Here is a 15,663-nt window from a genome sequence, read left to right on the forward strand (position 1 = left end):
TATACAGTCTATGAATTTAACCAGGTCATCAACTTCCTTTGTTCGTCATCAGGCTGTGTGTGTGCTCCACTAAAGGAGGATGCTTGTTAAAAATGGATTGATGCCATGCTGCCTACTTCAGTCAGAAAATAGCTAATTGTATGTTACTATATTTATGTCACAACTCAGTGCAGCTGGTTGTGTCTAAGACAGCTACACATAGAGATCTTAAACCTTTTACAGTCAAACATGATACTTAAGAAGTCTGTTTAGGAGGTCTCACACCGTCCAGTAATGAAAGATAGCTAAAAAACACTTTAGTTTTTGACTAAATTAAAGTGAATTCATGTTATTGATTGAATATTCTCTGTCATGAATGCCAGTAGACTGATCCATTTTCTAATCTGTGTTCTATTAGCAGCATTACCAGCAGTATAGAATTGATTTGGCAGAGTATCAGGATGAAACATAACGACATATTATTAATTTTCTGCATCAGCAAATGAATGCATGTAGGTTCCCATGGCAACATCACGCATACAGCCTGTGCTACTGTAACTGCACGGCATCATTCGGTGGGATTACCAACAGATTTGCAGATATAACACCTTCTCTAAGCTGAGAGTCTCGTATCACTCAGAGAACCATCAGGACATGAATTGATTAAAGGGAGATGCTTCTTGCAGCTGATTTAAATCCCAAACTCTGAACAAAAACCTCTTAGCTGTGCAGCATGGTGATGTAGCGAGTTAAAGCAAAACCACTTTAGCAATGCTGAAAATTCTAGTTTTAAGCTCAACATACCTGTTTAATCCACTGATATTTAAGTTTTTGTTTGTGTTAAACAGCACAAGAACTATATACCTAGCAGACATAAGAATATGACCACCTGCCTAATATGCGTTGATCCCTCTTATGTGGTCAAAAATGCTCTGAACCATTGGACCAGAGGACCTCTCAGGGTGTCCTGTTGGCACCAGGATGAAAGCGCTGGATCCTTTGGGTACTCTGGATTGTGTAGTGGGGCATCTGGGAATGAAACTCTTTCCACTGCACCCTGTTGATGCTTGATCAGAATGGGTTCTAGGAAGTTTGGAGGTCAAATCTTCAGCAATTGTCATGGTCCTCAAGATGTTCCTGATTGTTTGATGTTTTTGAGATGTGGTGGGGGGCATCTTCCTACAGAGGTAGGGCAGTGAGATTTGGGATTTCCATTCGCATGAGGGAGTGTTCTGAGACAATATTTATTTGAGTGTCTAAGTCTCATCAACAGAGATGTCAAAATCCAAGGTTTTCCAGCAGAACACCACACAGTATCAATAAGATCACTGTTACTCACTTCACCTGTCAGTGGTCATAATGTGGCTGATCGTTGTAATGCTGCTCTTATTCTGGGCATAGTGGGCAGTACCTGATCTTCCTCTTTCATCTTCATCATCAGCTTTTATTTCTTTTTCTCGCAGTGCCTCGTCTGGTCTCAAGTTTCTTCTCTTCTGAAGCCGAACTTTGATTGACGCAGGCTTTTCATCTTCTTTGTCTGTGTAGGTGAAGAAAGAAAATAACAAAATCAGCTGATATTTGCATGCAAATGTTTAAAAATTGGCAATGAAAATCTAAATCTAAATATGCATTTTAAGCCTTTGCACAAATGGAATTGTGAAAGAAAAGCATTTCAACTTTTACTGAAAGTTTTTCTGTTTGGCATTGGATGGATGGAAATAATGTCAACTGGGCGGTGAAACGGATGAACCGGCATGACGTTTAATGTAGCATGACGTAGCTATTGGTCAAATCATATCTGAGGATGAGCGGCGTTGAACTACAAGCAGTCTGATAGTTAAATTCTATAGTTACAGGTATCATGCTTCAACCGATTCAGCTGCCTTTATGGTCTGTCAGCATAAAAGAACTGTTGTGTTGAGTAAACACACAAGTAATTGCACCCATAATCAGATGAGAAATTAATTTATCTTTGCAGCACCAAAGCAGAGTTATTACCAGGCTATTATTTAATAAATATAGAGGCCTCATTAGTGTCTTCGGCCATGACTGAGATCACTCCCAAAGCAGGGGAAGGAAATGATGATCTTTACAGTAATAACAAAGACTTTTCACTTGCTGGGAGTTTGTTGACTTCAAGATAATGTTGCATAAGACAGAGGTTATAAAGAGGGTGAAAAAAAAAACAAAGAAAATGAACTGAAATTTTCATACAGCCAGTAAAAAAGCTGAGATTGACTATTCCAACAGAGCTTTTTGGATGAAACCATCCTTCCTTGACAATCTTTCGAAGGCAAATCGAGTCATTCAGGAGAGACGCCTGGTCAAGTCTCCACATCCTAGAGGAAAAAAATTCCCTTTTTGTACTTCAGTGAGGGTTTTTGTGTTCCAGGTTGGGTCATCCTAAAGATTTGACCCTTCACAGTATATATTTTACTGTTATTTCACAGCACATACGGAACTGAAAAGCACTAAGAGTTGGGTAGGTGCTCTGCTGAAAAGAAATCAGCTGTGGTTGGTCTTTTCTGTTTTTGTAATTTTTTGTAATTTAGCAGGAGGAGACTGCAGCGAATTGCTATTTAATTTGCCGTAATTTTGCGTTATGTTGGTTCACTTGTGGTCAGTGAATGTGATAAAGCCACAGTTGTGCCCACTATTTTAAAATATGATGTCCATGTTGACAAATGTGTTTCCCAGCTGTAAAGCTGAAAGTAACCAGTTCAAAACGGGCACAGGCGCCTACTTTAACCATGCTGACCAGGGTTAAGTGGGGTGTGAGCTGTTTGTTTGAGCTGTCTAGCGTTGACCTGCTTTGAAATATGACATGCTGCTTTTCTCTCTCTGTATGTGTGTGCACAGACACACTGCCAACGTCTCCATTATCAGTAAACAAAAATTGTCCATTAGCAAAAAGCACATAACAACAACTACCTGCTGACTCATTACAGGCTCCCCACAGAGCACTGCAGGTGATTTTAATTTCACGTCCACGCTTTACCTCTCACAGAACTCTGAATTGTTTTTTATGAAACACTTTTAGTAAATACTTTAACATAATCAATGTTAAAAAAAATTGCCCAGCAGTTCTGCTGTTAACGGTGCCCGCCCAAAAGAGTAAAATGTAAATGAGTGACAACAAAGAGAAGTTAATGAGTCGCACAGCCTTTCTAAATAAATATATGAGGGAATCTGCAGCTGTAGTTGTACAACATGTACACACTTGTTCCAGTTTGTTTTACTACATACAGTGTGGCCTTTACTGGAGTTACACTCACAAAAGTCAGTTAAATGACTTCTTTCCGCCACCTAATTGAATGCATTTTTAAAAGATAGATTTAATTTACTGATTTAGATAAAACCTTTAAGATGGAAACATTATTTTGATGGATTGGGTCGACACAATAGAGTTAGTCAACCCAATACTGTGTGTAATTTAAACTCAAACATCTGTCTCAGAGGCTTTAAAATTAAATTTAAGTTGAGGTAACTTGACAAAATTGGTTTTATTTTTCGAGGATACAAAGCAAGTGAGATGAAATTCAGGATGTTTTGGAGGCACATGTATGTGGTGGCAAAGCTTCATTACATACTGAGCATATTCAACACGACTTATAATCCAGATGGTTGTAACCTGAGTTTAGGAAAGTTTACGAATGAAAAATTTGAAAGAGCCATAAAGTCCATGCAAAGCAGTATGATGCAGGCGTATGTCACAAAAGCATACTGGGGTTGGTGTGAGGTTCATAATCCTTAAATTTAAGTTTCTTTGTTCTTTGGTTATGTTTAGGAGCCAAAACTATGCGGTTAGGTTTAGGAAAAAAACATCATTTAGGCAAAAAATACGACCCTTTAGCTACATGTTTAAAATTTCTAAACCATTTTCTGGCTCATCTGGGCGACTGATCCCCCTACATCTAATATTTGTCGTAATCCGTCATCATTGAGAATCATGTTTAATTGTAAAGGAACATAATGTTTTGGAGACAAGGCTGGAAGAAAATAGTAAGATCAGTTATTTGCTCCTCATCTCTGCTTGAAGCTCAAGACTACTGGCAGAACACATCTAAATACCATGAAATAAAAATGACAATCTCAGGTTCTGCTGCATTGATTTTGACATCGATTGTCAATTTGACGGTGATATAGGAATCACAAATACTATAAAATGTGACTTTGTATGTTCCAGATGATTGCATGCTCCAAATACTTTAATGACTGCGTGACTTTTCTTTTATGGAACCAGTAAAATCCCATGTAAAATTTATTCCAAACTTTTCAGAGTGAATCTGAAATATATTACACCAATAATAAACACCAATTTTTCAGAAATCCACAACAGATCGCACTGACTTTCAAACTGCTGGAACATAGCAGAGTAATGACACTTTCTATTGTGGAGATTTATTGCACTGGTGTAACATTCCTCAAAATGATTTGTTTGGAATTAAAGTCGCGTGGCACAGCACAAAATGAGGCGGTGCTGGACAAAGAAATGCCCATCAATATACACATAGCTGCTGGCTTCCCATCTCACATGCGACGCAAACCGTGCAGTCTGCAAGCAAAACAAGCACATGAAAGAAGAGAGAGAGAGAGAGAGGCAGGGATTACTCATTTTCTCTGCGCTCTCTCCCATGACACAACCTTTTTTAATGGATTTTCTCATCTTTTTGTGCGAGGTAATATGATATGTATTCATTTGAGTGTGACTGCAGCCACACGGGGCAGGGGGGGCTGATGGAAAGGCTGCTCATGTGCAAACAAAACATGATTTTACCTGCAACGATCACAAGATTCCAATCCTTCCTGTTTCTTATTTCATTCGTGGCACAATTCCAGAGCTCAGATAGCATCTTCAGCGCAGCAGCTCTGTGTCAAGATGCTGAATTATTTGTTATCGTGTATCTTGCAATGGAATTTTAAAAATTAATCTGAGGAATTGTCCCAGAATGCATTGCATGTGCGGCTGACATATCTGCAGAAATCATGATGCAAGCATGTTGACGTGGCTCTGAATCTCAGAGGAATGTTTCCAACATCTCATGGAATCCAAGATTCCAAGAGCTGAGGCTATTTTGAGAGCAACAGAAGGCCCCATCCAGCACCAGCACGGTGTTCCTAATAAAGCGCTTCGTTTTAAGTCGGTGTATATGATTTAATATGAAGCTAAACACCATCATCAAGCCATTATGTTAGCATGACGCTACAGCTGACCACTATTAACTTCTGTCATTCGATCATTTGGCTGGTGGCTGGTATTAACTTCCCATCTTTGGTCATCTTACTGCAGCCATCCTGTAAGGATCTAATCTTTTTGAGAACTGCATTTGGGAGAATTTAATGTCTGTTTCTTGAGGGAGGGAGAAAGAAGCTTGGGGCAAGGAGAGATAAGGGAAAGACGTTCTGATGAAGGCATAATTGAGTCCATTCGAGGCTTTTAGGTGGCTCAGATATAACCACGATGCCTGCAGACGTCTCTGTAATATTACATTAGGCTGAGAGTGCTGGGAAAGTCGCCACTGCCGCCTGTCTGAAGAGCAGGCAGCGGTGAATTAGCATTTGCATAATAATAATGTTTAGCTTTTGCTGACCTGCACTGCAATGTTTGGGGTTTACCACATTAGCAGAATCAGTGTTGCTTGTGCAAACTGTCAGTTGTGTTCCCAAGTGTTTTCTCGGGAAGAAAAATAGAGTACAGTAGAGAGTTTTTGTACCTAACAAGAGCTGCTAATTTGTCTTTAATCTCTCCTCACAAAACACAAATACAGTAAGAAGACATCAAGATAAAAGAATCTATGCACATGGCAAAAAAAAAAAACCTGCGTTCAAAAATAACTAAGTTACCTTAAAGTGCTGTAAAGGACAGGGTGGATCTATCTTTACCTTTTACAATCTTTTTAAGGGTAAATAACTTCACAGAGAAGCTTTGTTAAAATAAAAGGATAAAACAGGAAATCGTAAACATAGACTGAAAAGGTGAAAGCAGGAAATTTCAGGTCAAAAACTAAATGTAAACCTGGAACCTGGTACACACAAACAATTCTAAGAGGGAGAGGCAGAGAAAGAAAGAAGAAAGAAAAAGAAAATTGACTGATAAACATGCAGAGGAAAGAGCCTGGAAAACTCAGCACAAAGCAACAAAGGAAGAGGAAAGAAGAGACTGCCTTAGCGGTGGTATAGCTACACAGCAGCATAATAAGGGAGGAGAAGGGTTTAGTGACGAGAGAAGGTGGTAATTTTATGCGGGCAAATACTGAGAAGGTGTATTTCTGGTGCACTCCAAGGGATGCTGCTGTAGGTACGTGTTTTCACGAGGCGTCAGACCTCTGCTCCCCACACCGAATTTGCATTAAGTAGAGGTGAAGGTACGTGCCCATGGGGGAGTTTTTTCTCACATGGAAACGTACCGCACCTGAATGTCACCCACCTGGTGGCCGTGCAGTAGCTGGTAACTAGGTGGTTACATGACAGATCTTCAGAACTTCAGTCCGGTAGAGGAGTCGGACCAACATGGCAGCAGGCTCTCTTTTATTATGAAAACAGTTCAGCAAAAAGTATTTCCGAAAGCATTTGAGGCAAGAAATAAGCTACTGAATCTGTCCTCATTTTAGCCCAATGACGGCATATTTAGATGTTTTACGAAAGTTTTCCGAGGCGTCAGACTTCTGCTCCCCACACCAAACTTTCCTAAAGTTGAAGTCATTGTAAGTGTCTACAGGATCTGTCAGTTTCTTGCATCCCATTCTTTGTCTATGTGAAATGCACCACTTTGCATGCTGGTTGTGTTGTGGTATGTTTTGAGCTACTTTGAGGCATAGCTCATTTGCATAAAATAGTCTGACTTTCTAATTTCTGCAAATTTGGTGCATGAATTCACAAAACTGTTGTCAAACGTCTAAACTAGCCGTCGCTGAATTCAAATGAGGACAGATTCAGCAACTGCACCGTTTGTTTCTCACCCGAATTGCTTTCAGAAATACTTTTCATTGAACTGTTTTCGTAATTAAAGGAGAAAGAAAGTTTGCGACTAAGCCGCCATGTTGGTCCGATGCTTCTACCGGACTGAAGCTAAAGCACTGTCATGTGACCAACAAATGGCGTCCACCAACAGACGATGTTCAGAAAAAAAAACGCCCCTGTGGACACATACCTTCAAACTGCTTTATGCAAATGAGCTCCAGGGCAATGCACTGCAACACAACCAGCATGCAACACGATGCATTTCACATAGACAATGAATGAAGCAAGAAATTCATGGATCCTGTGGACAAACTACCATGTGATTCGGTTGCAGCTACAATATCGTCCTGCTAAATGCACCCAGGCTCAAAACTGGGCAGTGAAATAGTGCTCCAATAACCTCTATTTTACATAGTTTTTTCTTGAGTCTATTCCTGAAAATAATAATAATATATAAAGTGAACAAGAGAGAACAAAATTAAATTCAGCAGAGGGCCAAAGATTAGACTTTGAAATGAAATAATTCATCAAACTGTCACTCAAATGTTTCTAAACTTTCTTTGTTATGTAACGTACATCAATCCACTTCAATATTAAAACCACCTGTCTCATACTGTGTCCATTCAGCTGTTTGGCTGCAGATGTTGGACCTCTAAAGGTGTCCTGTGGCGTCTGGCGTTGGGATGTTGGCAGAGATGGCCGAGGCTCAGATAGAGCGGGTTGTATCTAATCACAAGGTTGGTAGTTTAATCCCCAGGCCCATCCTTCTGCCACAGGGTCCTTGGGCAACACTCTGAACCATAAGCTGCACCCAAGTAAAAAACACTCTGCATGGCAACTTTGTCACCGCCAGTGTTTGTAAATGAAAAACACACTGTAAAGATACACATGTGAACATTATAAGCATCATTTGCAGTCGTGAAATGAAGCTCTAACAGTGCATGAAGGCAAATAAATGTGTCACAAGTCTCTAAAGAAAGTTGCATACAGCCTATAAATATTCATGATATTTAGAAGATATAATGGCACTCATCACCATGGGAACCTCCTTATAAAGTGTGATTTCCTAGTAGGCAACAGAGAGAGTACTAAAAAATCCCTCTTGCAAATGTGTGTCACAAATGGGATTTTTGCCTAAATCTGCTTCTTTTTCAGTGTTTCTATGAATGCACGAAAAAAAGCTTTTCAGTACTTGCAAAGACCCAAATGAAAGATGGTATCTACATCAGCAGAGATGATTTTACACAATAGAAGCTGCATATGTGTGCAAGAAATCCCATTGTTTACGGTTTTTTATTATTCCTTTCACTGAAGAAAGACGGAAGCAGTGAAATCAGAACCGGTAGCACGGCTGATTTCCATCTTTTCAGGATCTTTAATTTGTACCTCTATTACTCCAGTACACCCTACAGGAGCACGATTTACATGTCCATACTTTAAGAAGAATTATATTTATTTAATCTTTGCAAAACATCCAATTCACCAGCCACAGGTTTGCATGACGATACCGACAGACACCTTCTAGACGGCTCAGAATAACAAGGTCGCACTGCAGCTTCCTGGATCAAAGAGGACAAATATCACAGAAACAGAAGGAAACACCTCATTATATGTTTGTGTGCATCTCTAACTTTATCAGAGAAACAGCATCCAAGTCCAGACTTTACAAAGTGAGACTGCTGGGTAGAGATTTGTTTGACAGAAGGTAACAAAGGTAACACCGTGGCTGAGGATAAAGGGACCGTAAGATGTATAAAGCATAAATCTGCAGCTATGTTGGTGAAAATATAACACGGCTATGTCAGATGCAGTGGTTTCACTTCAGAGTGCAGGAAGAAGGGCGTCAATTGCAGACAAGTCAGGTAGACAGAAACAGTTTTAACCCTCCTATTCCCACAAGTTAATTAAATACATGTTTGCAAGAAAAAAAACAGTCTAATTTGCTGGTTTAAAGTTGCAAACATTATTTTCATGGCTTATGTTGACTTAATAATGTTCAGAGTTTATTCAGCTTAATATTATGTTTCATTTTAACTCAAATCTCTGAGTTCTAAACAATGGGATTCCGAGCACACATGTGCAGCTTCTATGGTGTAAAATCATCTCTGCTGATGTAGATACCATCTTTCATTTGAGTCTTTGTAAGCATTGAACAGCTTTTTGTTTCATTCATTCATAGAAACACTGAAAAAGAAGCAGATTTAAGCAAGCTGAGGCAAAAATCCCATTTCATCACATGGGCAGCGACACAGATTTGCTCGAGGGATTTTTTAGTACTGTCTCTGTTGCTGATTAGAAAATCACACTTTATAAGGAGGTTCCCATGGTGATGAGTACCATTATAGCTTCTAAATATCATGAATATGTATATGTGACTTGAAAATTAATTCAAGTTGAGTTCTCTTACACCGACTTCAGTATTTCAAGTTCCCGCCTGAAAACTTAGCATTTCCGATAGCAAAGACTGCTCATTAAAAAGTACCTTTGATTGTAGAGGAAAAGTTAATTACCCAAACTTGATGTAGTTTGTTGGTTGAACATGATTTCATTAGAACTGAAACAATGCTTGCAACACTTGCTTTTAATTCCACGTCTGATATCTGCTGTTTAATTATTTTTTAACCTCCAATACTTGCCTTTTTTTCTTCTTTGAAAAGTGAAAATTAAGTGAAACTCCTACTACATGGATTCTGATTCGCTGTGGCTCACCTTGTTGCCTGTGCAGCTATTCAAAGAGAAGAGTTATTCGATATAAAAAATCTCATGCAATGACTAAACTCTCATTTCATCATCTGTGTGCTTTCAGTGTCCAGCGGAAAACCTTTACAACCAAGTCACAAATGTGAGAAAGAGCAGGGCGCCGTAACTTTTAGCCGACACTACTCAGACAAAAAGTAAATGCAGCAGCTGTTGAGTGACAGCTACACTGATGTGTTTTAATGCTTATTTTGGGCAGGATGCTACTCTGTGGTAGCCTAGTCGCGCTAGACAACGAATTTAATTCTCTGCCAGGGTGGGTCTAGTTACCCTCCATAAGGCTCGAGGCTGGATTCTCCTAAAACTGGCCGAACGAATCCCCATGAAGTGTAGAGTCAGAAAGCGGGCGTAACTAAGTGACGACGGAGGCGCGACGATTCTGACAGAAACAACCGCCGCACAATAAACAGTTATCTTTCGACTCGGCTTTGGCCACAGCCCTTAAAGATTTGAGGCTAAAATTCACCTTGAAAGATAAACAAAGGACGGCACTGAAGTGTTTCATTGAGAAGAAAGACGTATTTGGACTTATGCCGACGGGATATGGCACATCCTTAATATACCAGTTGGCTCCGCTGGTTGGGAAGCTAATGAGACTTAGCCACAATCTGTCTGCGCTCTAGGAACTCCGTCAGCCTATTCGTTGCACTGATTGGTTGTGTACCTACCCAACTGCTGCAGAGTGATTTGAAAGACAACCTTTTAGCCCGCCTCCCTCCCTGTCGAGCGGCCCTCGACCCTTGTGCCTTCAGAATATGGGTCTAGCGCGGCTAGGCTAACTCTGTGGTGCTGAAGATGAAGATGTGTTAGACTTTAAGATCCATTCTTTGTTGGTTTTTGTTGGATTTGCTGACAGTAATAAAAATATGGAACAGAATCACCACCATTCATGCACTTTTAATGTCATCCCTCCAGAAAAAAAACCTACGACAGGTGTAAAACGGGAACAAACACAACGGCAGAAAAACTGTAGGGCTGCAATTAATAAGTAATAATAATCCGTGTATAGCAAATTTAATATAGATTAGTAATGTAGAGATGGTTTTATCTTTAAGAAAGTGAAAAGAAATGACTCATGCTCATTATGATAAAGTGAGGTAACTACATAAATGTCTGTTTGAAATGACTCATCCATTCAGTCTTTAAAGCTGCAGTGTTTTCTCCATTTGTCTGTTTTCTAAGTTTTACTGTTTTATCTGATCTGGCCTCTCTCTTTTCATGTCAGCACTAATGGCATACATTAACCAGTTTGACAAAGCAACTCTTCCACTTCTTGCATATTGTAAAGAACGCTGTGCCGTGTCGCCGCTCAGTACAGGTAGTGTTATCTTTTATCTGCTCAAAATAAGGAGATGTGAAAAACACTTCCAGCACTGCAGTGTAAACAAGAGAAAAACGAAGGAGTCTGGAGCTCCGGAAGCTGTTGTGATGAACTGTGCCATGCAGATACAGTTTTAATCCCAAAGAAGAAAAGATGAAAATTCCCCCTTCTGTCCTTTGAAAGTTTCATTTGCCTTTACCCACTTTCCCCTGACTTATTTGAGAGTTTGCTCTGGTAATGACAGTGACCTTCGCAATCAGCCGAGCGTCACGGGGAGCGAGCTTTGCCCTCATTAGCAGCCTCCACTTGCTGTCTGTCATCAGTCTCAACTGGAAAAAAACAACCAGAGGACGATGGCGACTCAGGCGAGAGTGTCCCGGTGCACTCTGTGTCCCCAACCTCGTCCTTGTCCCTTCCACTGAAGCCTGAGCAGGGACAAAAATGTCAGCAATGCAAGGTGCCAGACAGGCCTCCGCCATCCCCATGTGTTCTAGGATTTATTCCCTGCTCATTAGGAGGTAGAACAAGATTTCACCCTTCTCCCCAAATCAAATAAAGCCTGGGTGATGATAGCCTCAGTGACCTTTAGGTTCCTAATGAATCCGACAAGGCAGAATCCCCTTTGCCTGCGTGTCAGCCACTATTTGTCTGCTCTTAGTGGACATCGTCCAGGTATGTCCTGGTGCAACTTTTTGTGGAAAGTACTACTGAAAATACACAAATATGGAGTGCTGAAGCTCACAATTTACACATTTACTAAAATCAGCCTATTGTTCCTAAAATTCATGTCTTTTATTCCCACCTACATACTAATACTTTGATTTAATCAAATCATAATTCATTTATTTAAGAGTCATCAAGTTATTATTTTAAGTCAAATAACATCATATTCAACCATCTCTGCTATCAGAAGCCATCACACCGCTGCCTCTTAGTAATTCACTTACAATGATGTGCTCATTTTCTGTCTTCCATTCTGTCTGCCTGGATGTGTTGCTCAGTGAGATGCATCTGACAAATACAGAGCCAGGCTGTACGAAATTATCACCGTCTACAAGGTGATGCTGAGAGTGCTGCGCTCTTCATCAGACGTCTGCACTCTAAAATGTCAAGCTTGCAGGTGCTAATGTATTCAAACACCTCTGGAACATAATGCACTGTCCACTTCTATTAAGTTGCCATTAGGTTCTTCATACTTTGGATCTTGACAGAGGATGGTGTCGCGTATTTTGCTCTTGGAAAGGTCATCAATACGGTCTTCAGAATTTAATTGCTGATATAATCAAAATTTGCATGTAACTGTATCGATCAGATGTTGTGTCCACAGGGAGCACCTGACATCTACGGTTTTGAAATGATGAACAACTTCACATTTTAGAAAGTCTGTGGTGACCTTTAAGAACTGCCATTTCTATCCTGATGTACTGAGTTCAGAAATTCTGCAATTCCGACTTTGTCTTGCTTCCCTGAAAAAGCTCTCTGAAAATCTACTCATGCTGTCGCTAAACACAAAGAATTTCAAAAAATGCAGAATGAGGACATCACATGCAACCAAAAGCAAATATTTATTGTGTTCCAGACCGAATATTTTTAAACTGGAGCATTAATGCATCAAGTATTTGCTCCAAGAATCAGGGAAAACACTTTTTTGAGGTTTGCTATGTGTGCTGAGATCCTTTTTTAAAAAAAAAAAGTAATGGAAAACTGCAAATGTTTTACCAAGGGCTGTCAAACCACAGGCAAGTAAGTTAAAAGTAAGATTTTACATATCAAGCCTGTGTTTTATCTTTGCTATATTTTCATCTGTATTACTTCAAAAGTACATTTTTAATTTCTAAGAACTTGTTTACTTGCTTTTGGCTCTTTTTCTTGCATGCCAGAACTATTTCTGTCTTCTTGTGGGAATCAGCCAAAATGAGTCAGCTCTGGTCAAACATTGTATTTTTACCACTGGTGGCCTCATACTGAGCCTGACTGCAGTGCAGCGACAGCCTCTTCGGCTTCACACTGGCATGCATGAGGAGCTGTGGAAGGTTTCCGACAATCAAGAAGTTAAAAAAAAAAAAAAAAAAACTGAACCTGAAACCTCCTCAGAGCTCTGATCCCAGGTCTGATTGCCTCTTAGCATTTTTATTCAGCTGTTAAAACGTACGGTCTGCCTTTTAGAGACCTGGAATAAATGGTGCAGAAGCATTTTTTTGATTGTACAGGACTGCATTTCAAACAGTATCACCACCTTTCACAACAACCAGTGTACCCTCCAGATAACACTCATTAGCCTGAGAGTCATAGATCTGATGGAAAGTATACACAAATATTAACACTTGAATCTTTTTAAATACTTTTTCTACTTTTCTTCTAAAATGCAAATTGCTTAACTGATCTTAATTGTGCTGCTGCTTTTCAGTGGAAATATCTCCTGTTTTATGGCACGCTATTCATTCGTGACGCCAGCTAGTGGCGTAATGATGACACTTGCAGCGCTAGCAAAACTACTGTTCATCCACAGCTGGCTGGATTACTCAGGCTGATAAATTAGCCTCGTGAAGTTGTTCTTTGGATGAAGTAAGAGCAGCAGGATTATGATCCCGGGTAAACCTGCAGAGAATATTGTGCAAAAACCGCAAGGACTCTTATAACATTAAAAACTTTCCTGCATTGTTGGTAAATTTTAATCTATTGCATTAAAGAAGCAGAAGTAGGAGTAAAGGTTTATGATCTCAGTCGAACGAACAGAAATATTTTTTTAAGAACTGCTTTGACTCTGATGACCTTAAAAACTTTGCTGTATTGTTGGCAAATTTGAACTGATTCCAACAGAGAAAAACACAGAATCTTTTCAACATCTCTCTCAAAGAGAAATACAGGATTTGCAGCTTATTTACAGTACGTCAACGAAGACAAAACTGCTTTTATATTGCTTCATTTTTGATGGTTTGTTCGGTCTAACATACACCAATATAGAGAAAAGAAGTGAAAAAAATCACTAGAAACAAAAAGTTTTTCCCCTAACATTTCCTGCATAAATGAAGTATTTGTGTCACATGTCAAAACTTGGAAAATCTCTCATTTCATTTCAAGTAACTTTGAGAATTGAGCTGCATCATGCTGTTCAGCCGATTTAATTTTATTCGTTTTGTTCTTGTGTCTTACTTTGAGCTTGAGTCGATCCCAGAAGTATTTCCCTTTAGAAGATAAGACGTGTGATCCACCATGACACAGCGTCTTGGTGAACTTAGAGTGAACCTATTCGAGGAGGAAATCTTCAGCAGCATCTAAGACATGATTGGGAACTGTACAAGTGCTCAAACAGCAGGTTTTTATTAGCATGGGATGTTTCAGGCATGGGAAAAAATACTAACATTCTTCATTTACATATTTGCAGTGGGTGACGCTTTAATAAAAGGCTCATCATTGAACCACTGAAAGGAAAGTGGATTTCAGAGGCCAGAAAAGACAGTCCAAAAGTCATTATATAAAATACCAGCTATAGTAACTACGTATGTCACAATAGGAAAATAGCTGAAATGTCACATCAGCAAATTCATGTCATGGCCATAGAAAATGCTCCCCTTAAGCCCTAGGCTGTTTTGAAATGTTTTAATAGTTATTTTTTCTGAACAAACACCTTCAAAATCTCCAAATTCAGTCAGTAACAGGTGCAAAACTGTGAGGTCAAGATGTATACCCTGGGGTTCTATGGATCAGAGACACTTAGGAGAATTTTGAAATATTATATCTCCTCATGCTTTTCAATTGGCCAAAGGGAGATTTTGAAAAGCTCCTTTCTTCTCAGTGCAACTCTTCCAAGTTTGACGCAGCAGAGTAGAAGCACAACAAATGCTATGTCCATGTTAGTCATAGTGCTACCAGGCGGCCTCTTCACTGAATGTGCTACACTTGAAAAAATGAATGCTTTTTATAACAGACACAACCAGGTTACGGTACAGAGACCACCAGGGTGGAAAGGGTTAAATGCTGTTAGGAATGAGTGTGCAAGGTAATTGGGGACAACAATGCTATCATACAGTGCAATCTTTACATGTGACACATATGCAAAAATGGAAGATTTCTGTATGGGGCAAATACTTTTTCATGACACTGTGTATGTCAAAAACACTTTAAAGACCCGACAATGGCAATCAACTGGGAAAGCTTTTCGAGTGAGCTCCACACTTCATGCTGGCCAGGAATAGAAGTGCTTTATTAGTGATGTTTTAGACAGAGTAAGACAAAACCAAAATGAAGCTTGTGCAGTAACAGCTGCAATCATAACAGGGCACAGACATTGGAATTTACTATGTGGTGTTTTTGTTTAACATCCATTCTAGTTGGAAAAAAACTGTAGCCATGGTTTTAAGAACTAATAATCACTGTGTAAAGAAAACCAGATGCGGCCTTTCATCTTCCATGTCAGAGTTACATGCTAGGTTGGTCTACCCACTCACATCCAGCCTTCTTAGTAGATGTTTTATGACAGTACTTATGAGTACAAGCTCGATGGTTAGCACTGCTGCCTTGCAGCTAAAATATCCCTGGTTTGCCTCCCCGCCTGGACCTGGGATCTTACTAAATGGAGTTTGCATGTTCCCCTGTGCTTGCGTGAGCTTTCATTGGGTTCTTCGGCTTCCTCCCACATTCCTTTT

General features: G+C 39.7%; 2 long non-coding RNA genes across 2 annotated transcripts in view; one reads left to right on the forward strand and one right to left on the reverse strand.

Moving 5' to 3' along the window:
* The window catches only part of LOC127535740 (uncharacterized), a 511,585-nt gene that overhangs the window by 402,666 nt on the left and 93,256 nt on the right, over window positions 1-15,663 (forward strand). The window lies entirely within an intron of this gene.
* The window catches only part of LOC127535743 (uncharacterized), a 93,093-nt gene that overhangs the window by 64,777 nt on the left and 12,653 nt on the right, over window positions 1-15,663 (reverse strand). The window contains exon 2 of the long non-coding RNA XR_007944590.1: window positions 1,391-1,516. This is a non-coding gene — a long non-coding RNA (uncharacterized LOC127535743). The remainder of the gene's footprint in view (window positions 1-1,390; window positions 1,517-15,663) is intronic.

This window comes from Acanthochromis polyacanthus, chromosome 10 (assembly GCF_021347895.1).
Source record: "Acanthochromis polyacanthus isolate Apoly-LR-REF ecotype Palm Island chromosome 10, KAUST_Apoly_ChrSc, whole genome shotgun sequence".
NCBI lineage: Eukaryota > Metazoa > Chordata > Actinopteri > Pomacentridae > Acanthochromis > Acanthochromis polyacanthus.